Consider the following 8,425-nt stretch of genomic DNA (forward strand, 5'->3'; position numbering starts at 1 on the left):
CTTAATAAATCTTGTTGTCATGCCAGATTTACTCAAACATACATTAAATAATGATGTGACTTCTGATACCAGTAATATGCAGTAACACATTTACCGGTATTTAGTAAAAGGTATGAAAGGGGCTAAAGCTGGGGGGTTTCAAATGTGGTCTGGGGTGATTTTCCCAACTATCACAGAAGGTCAAAAATGCTCACTGATGATTCAGAGAGAAAAACGATGCATTAATAACAGGCATGGGGTGAAAATTTTTGAACAGAATGAAGATGTGCACATTTTTCCCATTAAGTACTGCCCTTCAGAAGCTACAGAAAATACTTGTTTCCCAGAGGACAAAATAATGAAATTTACCCTGATTTTCATATTTTCATAGGTCTTAATCCATGTTTTGTTTTTGTTTTTTTCTTCTGGAGCATTGGTGATTGTTTGAACCTTCTGTAATAGTTGCATATGAGTCCCTCAGTTGTCCTCAGTGTGAAAAGATGGATCTCAAAATCATACAGTCATTGTTGGAAAGGGTTCAAACACACAAAAATGCTGAAAAACCAAAGAATTTGTGGGAGCTGAAGGATTTTTCTGAAGAACAGCAGGCAGTTTAACTGTTCAGGACAAACAAGGGACTCATGAACAACTATCACTAAACAAGAAACACTAACAACACAGTGAATGAAGTGTATGTAAACTTTTATTTTATTTATTTTTTTTATTTTATTTTTATTTTTTATTTTACTTTTTATTTTTATTTTTTATTTTATTTAAACTTGTTGACTATATGTAAACGTATTTTATGTGAAATATCTCATTCAGGTTAGTACTAAATAAAATTTATTTATTTATTTTATTATTTAACTAAAATAATTAGCATTTAGCAGATTGTGCAAGGTGTACACTGTAAAAAGTTTTCAACCATTTCAACTTAAAAACTTAAGTTCAGCAGCTGCCTTAACATTTTAAGTTAAATCAACTTAAAAGTACAAGTCATTTTATGTCGTGAGTTGAAATAACTTATAGTTTTAAGTTGATTTAAAACTGCTGAACTTAAGTTTTTAAGTTGAAACTTTCATATATGAAAACTTTTGACTTCAACTGTATATATGATTTATGTGATTGTATGATTTATGTACAAATTTGTGCATTATTTACTGTACAGTATAAATAAAAATATGCATATGTATGTACATTATACTTGAGAGGGCAATAATAATTTCTGTTCAAGACATGGGGAGGAAACTAGATGTTAAAGTGCACAGAGATCTGTAGCGTGTAAACAGGTTGTGGTTATGATGTGCGTCTGTGATGATCTTACCTGCCTATTAGAAGGTGTGAAAACGGTTGTGACCTATTTGGTGAGTTTAGACAAAAAACATGTTGTAAATGAGTCATATCTTGCTGACAGTTGCTTCATGTTATTCATAGACAAACAATGCTGATATTGTTATAACTACTGCTTTGATTATCAAGTTATTTAAAAATTTAATCATTTCCATAACATCTTAAGACTTGGCACTCTTGCTGGGAATATTTGATTTTAATGTAAAAGTTAAGATTTTAATTATGCGCCTCTAAAGCATATACTTCATTATCATGGTAAATAGAACATGAGGTTAAAAACAATTGTCACGACTCATGAAAGTCACACCCCTTCTTACTAACTTAAGAAAAGAGAACAACTTACATCTAAATTCTGCATCTCAGGAATTATGTTTGCATCTTGTGTCTAAAGGACAGCAGAGACATAAAAAACAGTCTGTTTATAATGCAAGAGAAGACAAAAAGCCTTATTAAATGTCTTGTACATTCTATGCAGTATGCCTAATAGGTCTCTTTCTTGCCAATCTAGCAGTCTGAGATGAAAATGCATTGTTTACTAATAATACAAAGGTTTGCCACTGCAGGATTTACGCACACTGGAAAAAACAAACAAACAAACAAACAAACAAACAAAAAGTAAATATATGGCCAGTTTTTGCACACACATTTTTAAAGTAAAATTTAAGTATGGAAAAGTAAAATCTACTTAACCAAGTTAAGTAAAATTAGCAAAGAAAATAAATTAAATGTGTAGATAGAGTCATTTCTACTTAATTATTTTAAGTTTACTCTGCAGTCCTTTGCAGTTTGGTTTTTCACTTTATTCAAACATCATAGCACTGAAAAAATGCCATTAAAGCATGTGGTTCACTTACAAACATGTGCGTTAGACAGTAGACAGCTCTTTATTGTTTTTACGGTTATATGTTGACTGTAGTTATTAACCAAATGAACACAGAGACCTCAATACTTGACACATGATAGATAATGACGCTAACTAACAGTTAATAGTTTTTGAGTATGATTGGGTCATTTTGAGTAGAAAATTAACTCTAAATGTTACAAAACAGCAAGTAACTTACTTAACAGTGTGAATACATCAAAACAGCAAAAAGAAAAATGTAACCTTATTAATTATTCATGCCAAAGTGCATGATGGGAACAAGGGGATCATGACTTTTATATTTACTTAAACAATCTTTGAAAAATAACAAACAATTCCAAGTAAAATATGCATATATACTAGTTTGTAAAGCAACACAAGCATTCACTAAGGGGGCGTTCACATTTCACACCTTAAAACGCAAGGCGCACCGCTTTCTCTTTCTTTCCAAAATGCTCTGTAGCTTGCGCTCCCGTGGCATCTGCCGTTGCTAAGCAACCATATCTCGCGCTCTCCATGAAGACACGGAAGTTTCAGTAAAGGATAAATGGATCTCCAGCATTACAAATCGCTTGCTCTGCTATTAAATTTATTTAAAAATAGTTATTCCTGTACAGCTATGATAAGCAGTTCCTCCAACTTGGCTGTGCTTACAATTTTAAGGATGAAGCTGATTGTTTGTTTCTTGTCACATGACCTGCGGTGGCGCAGACGCGCCTGGAAAAAAACAAGCTTTCATTATGAGAGCGCATACCACCGCGCATCAACATTTGAAATAACAAACTTGAGCGCGCAAAAGACGGGACATGTGAACGGCCCCTAAAAGGACCGCATACACCACCAGAGATTAAGTCTAATTTTACATACTGTATAAGACAACATTACAGTTAAGTAACAAATAATAGTACATACCAGTCATACTGTGGTTTAACGTTATTAAAGTAAGGCACATAACATTTTAGCTAATGCATCATGCATTAATGATATGAGGGGATGATATGAGGGGAAAAAGCGTGAAAATGCTCAACATAAAAATGATGGATCTATCGTTGTATTCGGCATGTCGCATACATATAAAAGATCTTTTTTAGTACAAAATGATCTAATTTTGACAAAACATTACAAAACCATACAGTATGCAGACAGTAGCGGAACTTACCCCTGTATTTATGAACTACCCTTTCCATGAGGTGTTAAAGGTGCCATAGAATGGAAAACAGTGTTTACCGTGTTATAGTTAAATAATAACAGTTCAGTACATGGACATGACATACCATGAGTCTCAAACACCATCGTTTCCTCTTTCTTATATAAATCTAGTGTTTGCAAAAGACCACCGAAAAATAGGTAAATTCCAACATAACAGACTGTTACGAAACTTTCCCGGGATCGTTAAAAGTTACGCCCCCAACATTTGCATCGCCCAATCATCACTAACCTCAGTACATCAGTAAAACAAGGCAAGCCACAGAAGGGACACGGTTAGCTTAATGCTAGCGGTAGCCTGTTACATTGCAGTACAAAAGATATCACTTACCACATAAACAGAGAGATGACTGCTGATGATGGTGAATGATGGAGAAATAACTGCACTGATGATGGCCAATGATTTACAGATCTGGAGAATCACTGAGAAGCAGCTTGTGTGGTAAGAAGCACTCCCTCTCTAGGGCCCTGTAAAGGGGGGTGCAAACGATGACGATTCTCGGGGCCCATGACTGAGAGGGGTCCCAGAGTAGCCCCCAATAAAATTGTGGTGCTAAAAAAATATTTGATAGTAAAAAATTTTAACTTTAAATTATTCGGAGTGTACCCAGTACCTAAACTTTACAACTATGTACTAAGATTAACATGCTGAAGTTTTGTAAAATACATGTTTTTTTTGTTTTGTTTTGTTTTTTAATATATAGACTTTATCGACAAGGACCAGCATCACATCCTTTTGTACCACTCTTTCAATGAACTTACTGTCAGATTCTGAAGATTAATTCTTAAAAGAGTGGTACATCATGCTTAATTACACTGCATACGCTGTATGTGCTATTTCCTTTTTGTATGCAATATCTGAAAAGTGTCTTCTGATTTAATTAGGAAACAACTTAAGAGTTTCAAAATGATTTATGTGTTTAATTGATTGTTTTGGTTTCATATGGAAATATGATATTCAAAACTGTGTCCAATATTACCCCAGCATATTTCAGCTGAGGAGCAGCTTAAAAGAACAGTTCACACAAAATTGCAGAGTCTGTCATTATTTACTCTCCGGTGCGTTCACTCCAGACGTGAATGAAGCGTTAAGCGCGAGTGATTTACATGTTCAATGCAAGTCAGTCAATGCAAGGACGCCATAGACATCCTGCGGCGCAATTCGCGCGAATGACGTGTTTCGGGCATTTGACGCGCATAACGCGTGTTTAGCGCGAATCGGGCAAGTTGAAAAATCTGAACTTCGGTGAATATTCACGCAGCGTTAACCAATCAGGAGCTTGCTCTAGTAGTGACGTGATTGAGATGTAGAAATCCGAAACAACAACGGAGGACAAAATCATAGTCGTTGTATGTGAATACTCGGAGCGGTATACATCTTTGTACTTATATAGAAACAGGAATAAAAAGGATCTTGCTTGGAAGAAAGTGAGTGAGGAGGTCGGACAATCTGGTAAGTTGTATAAAAAAAAAAAAAAAAAAAAAAAAAAAAAAACGCTGTTTACTCAATTTGAGCTATACTGAGACTACAAGCTAGCTAAAGCCTGCAAATTGAAATTTGCGTCTGTTGTGAAGTGAGTTTCACGTGTGAATGAAGAGAGTAAACTCAAAATGTTCAAGCATCCAACTACTATTTATTTGCGCAGGTCACATCTGGTGTGAGCGCCCCATGTTCAAATCAGAAATTAGTTTCTTTTTTTCTGTTGAGCACAAAAGAAGATATTTTGAAGAATGTTACTAACCAAACAGTTGACGGTAGCCATTCACTTACACGCTATTTTCCCCCTGCTATGTTAGTCGGTGACTACCGACTAACATTCTTCAAATTACATTTACATTTAGCAAATGGTTTTATCCGAAAGGACTTACAAAAAAAGGACAATGGAAGCAATCAAAATTAACAAAAGAGCAATAACATACAAGTTTTTTTTTACTTAATGAGTAATTCAAGTTATATTAAACATAAAAAGAAAATAGATACAAAAACTGACACTAGCTTGCTTTTTTATTATATCTTCTTTTTAAACTATCTTTTTTGTGCTCACTGGAGTAAAGAAACTCATACATGTGAGTAAACGATGACAGAATTTTCATTTTTGCGTGAACTATCCCTTTTGAGAACAAAATACAGACTATTTCACCTGTAGAAACTGTTCAGAACACAAACTCAATATAACCAAAATCCACAATAATTGTCTATATTCAGTCTTTTAACTGTGCATGTTTCTTCAGGATCACTTTTAGGTTATTATACAGTGTTTTATTTGGTAGCTTTCAGACAAAGACGCACAAACTCATAGGTTGATGACAGCATTTTATGAAATAAAATTGCTTAAATTCACCATCTAGCAGCTGTTTCATGGCATCTAAAGTCTTTATGTATAACCAGCATAGTCATTATACAATTTTTAACTGGAAAAAAAAACAAACAAAAAAACACAAATAGCCTAATGGTTAAATAACATTTTTTCAAAAACATTCATTGACTGGCAGAAGCTGCTGCCAAACAAAATTAAGGTGCAGTGTGCTAGGATCATTAGATCCAACCGTCTCCAGGTTCCTGTGGAAAACAGGTTGCACACCCATATTTAACATAATCTGTCTGATTCAGCTCTTAAATACTCATGTGATTCAGTAAATCAGTTCATTGATCAGTTTGATTCACACACCTGTGGTCTGGACGTTCACACTGATAGATGAACTTATTTCCTCTGGAAATACCTGAAACAGAACATGATTACATTTCATTCTACATTATATTATATTACATTTATATTCGAAGGATTTCCTGTTTGTTTTAAAGTTCAGATATCAAATGAATAAAATAATCTGTTGAAGATGATAAAATAAATGAAAATGTTATTGGTGATGACATGAACTATTGTGAACTGTAAAATGTTATGACTGTAGAATCGTGTTAGGAGAGATCAGTCTTGACTCACCCGATGATCCTTTTACGCAGCAAGAAACAGATCAAACCCAGAAGAAAAATGGCAATAAGAATAGAAATCCACCACCGCTGATCTGTATGTGAGAGACGGGTATTTAACTGAATGACTGAATACATAAACTGATGAAAACAGCTGATCAATAAAAATGATAAATATTGAAACAGAAGCACAGGAGTTTACCTGAGTGCTGGAGATCTGGAGTCTCTTCATTTAAAACATCTTTAAACACAATGATCACAAATATGAGAGAAAAGGTTGAAAGTGTATTGAGTGTGAATGAGATGTTTAGTGTTTTATTAGTAAATAATCAGAGGTTTATCAGCTGAAACTCACCTGAGTTTGGAGTCACTGCAGTTTGATTCCTCACTGAAAAACACATTCACAATCATCATCATTACCTTGAAGATTCGCTGAAGATTCAGTTCAACACAGAGTTTGATCTCAATCAGGACACACTCATGTGTTTTACTGTTTCTCTCACCTCTGAACATGATCTCATGACTGTACTGAGACTGAAATGACGAAAAGAAAAAGAAAAAAAATGTCCATGAAGGGTTAAATATGAAAACAGATGAATGTTAAAAGAAACTGAGGTGATTTACTCCATCAGAAGAATCACAGATGATCTGATAATTCAGATTCACACAGCGAGACGTGACGAGACGATCAGATGAGACAGAAATAACAGGATCAATCAGTCTTTCAGGATTTGATGGATCTGCTATCAGAGTACCATTCTGAACAAATAAAACACCATCAGATCATGAGTGTGTGTGTTTGTGTGTGTGTGTGTGTGTGTGTAAGTGTGTGAATATAATAGTGTAGTTTGAGGACAGAAACACACTCACCTGTAAATGCCAGCTCTGCTCACAGTCAGGATTATTGGTGTGATTCAGTAGAACAGGCAGAATCACAAACACAAAACCCACTGGAGTCTGAATCTCAGCACACGTCACATTGATTATGTCCATGATTCAATGCTGAAAAGAGAGGAAAAAATATTTAAACCTCAAATTACATTATTATATTATCATTACATGACAAGTGTTTTCTTTGGAAAAACATTTAAACATTTGTGGAAAAAGTTGCTTAAATCAGTGAAAATATCAAGAGCCTTTTTTCATCCTAAAATATAAAATATGTTTTGAAATGTAGACTTTCAGCAAAAAAAAAAAAAAAAAAAAAAGTATAAGTTTGAGTCGTTTACTCATGCAAAGCTTTCGTAATATATTTCACAGTTATCACAGTTAGTAGGGTCCGTGTATCATCTGATCATTCAGTTATTCCACTTAATCTGGCAAATTAAAAATAGGCAAAACAGGTTGATATTTCATTTTTGGGTTTTTCTGAATGAGACTTTGCTCACCTTCTCTATAAAATGTATTCGTTATTTTAAATTAATCATTGCTATTAATAGGCGTAACTTAGGATGTTTTTATTAAAGTGTGATGACATAATACAGCTTCCGTCGTATTAAAAACATTTTATAACCTGACACCCATTATTTTTTTTCTTACCTAAAAAGACGGGTATATAATGCGCGTTGTCAACAAATTACACTAACCAGTCTCTCCAGGATTTCACGATTTTTTTTGTGATTTTTTTTTTTTTTTTTTTACGATTTTTTTATTTTTTATTTATTTATTAATAATTAGGGTATCACATTATCATCCCCCCGGCAAATCGCACCCATAAATCGTCCCCATCCCCCCGGCAAATCGCACCTATATATACAATATTTATTTATTGCTATTTTCCATCAAGTCAAAAAAGAGTATGATTTTAATGTTTCTGAATAAATCATATTTTGTACATACATTTTGACCGCTCCCAGCACGATTAGACGCGCAAAAAAAGTGCGGCTGGCATGACGTGTATTTTCTACATATCTTTACAATAGGCTCCTTTGAGATGCGCCTAGCCTCGCCTGAAATGTAGGCGAGAGTAGACGGCTGCAGTGAGGGGAGGAATGAAATAAGCGCAGTCAAGACGGACAGTTCTGAGCTTTGGAAACGGAACAGATACCTACGAGATCAAAGGCGGATATTGCGTTTTTCACACTCACGTGCTGTGGTGC

At 34.5% G+C, this 8,425-nt stretch overlaps 1 long non-coding RNA gene across 1 annotated transcript; it reads right to left on the reverse strand.

Moving 5' to 3' along the window:
* Positions 1 to 5,845: 5,845 nt before the first annotated feature.
* On the reverse strand, positions 5,846 to 6,417 carry LOC141337669 (uncharacterized). Its single transcript, XR_012355786.1, has 3 exons — positions 6,340 to 6,417; positions 6,067 to 6,118; positions 5,846 to 5,957 (listed from the first exon to the last, which is right to left on the reverse strand). It is a non-coding gene; the product is annotated as an uncharacterized lncRNA (long non-coding RNA).
* Between the last annotated feature and the right edge of the window lie 2,008 nt (positions 6,418 to 8,425).

The sequence above is a fragment of the Garra rufa genome, chromosome 1 (assembly GCF_049309525.1).
Source record: "Garra rufa chromosome 1, GarRuf1.0, whole genome shotgun sequence".
Taxonomy (NCBI): Eukaryota; Metazoa; Chordata; class Actinopteri; order Cypriniformes; family Cyprinidae; genus Garra; species Garra rufa.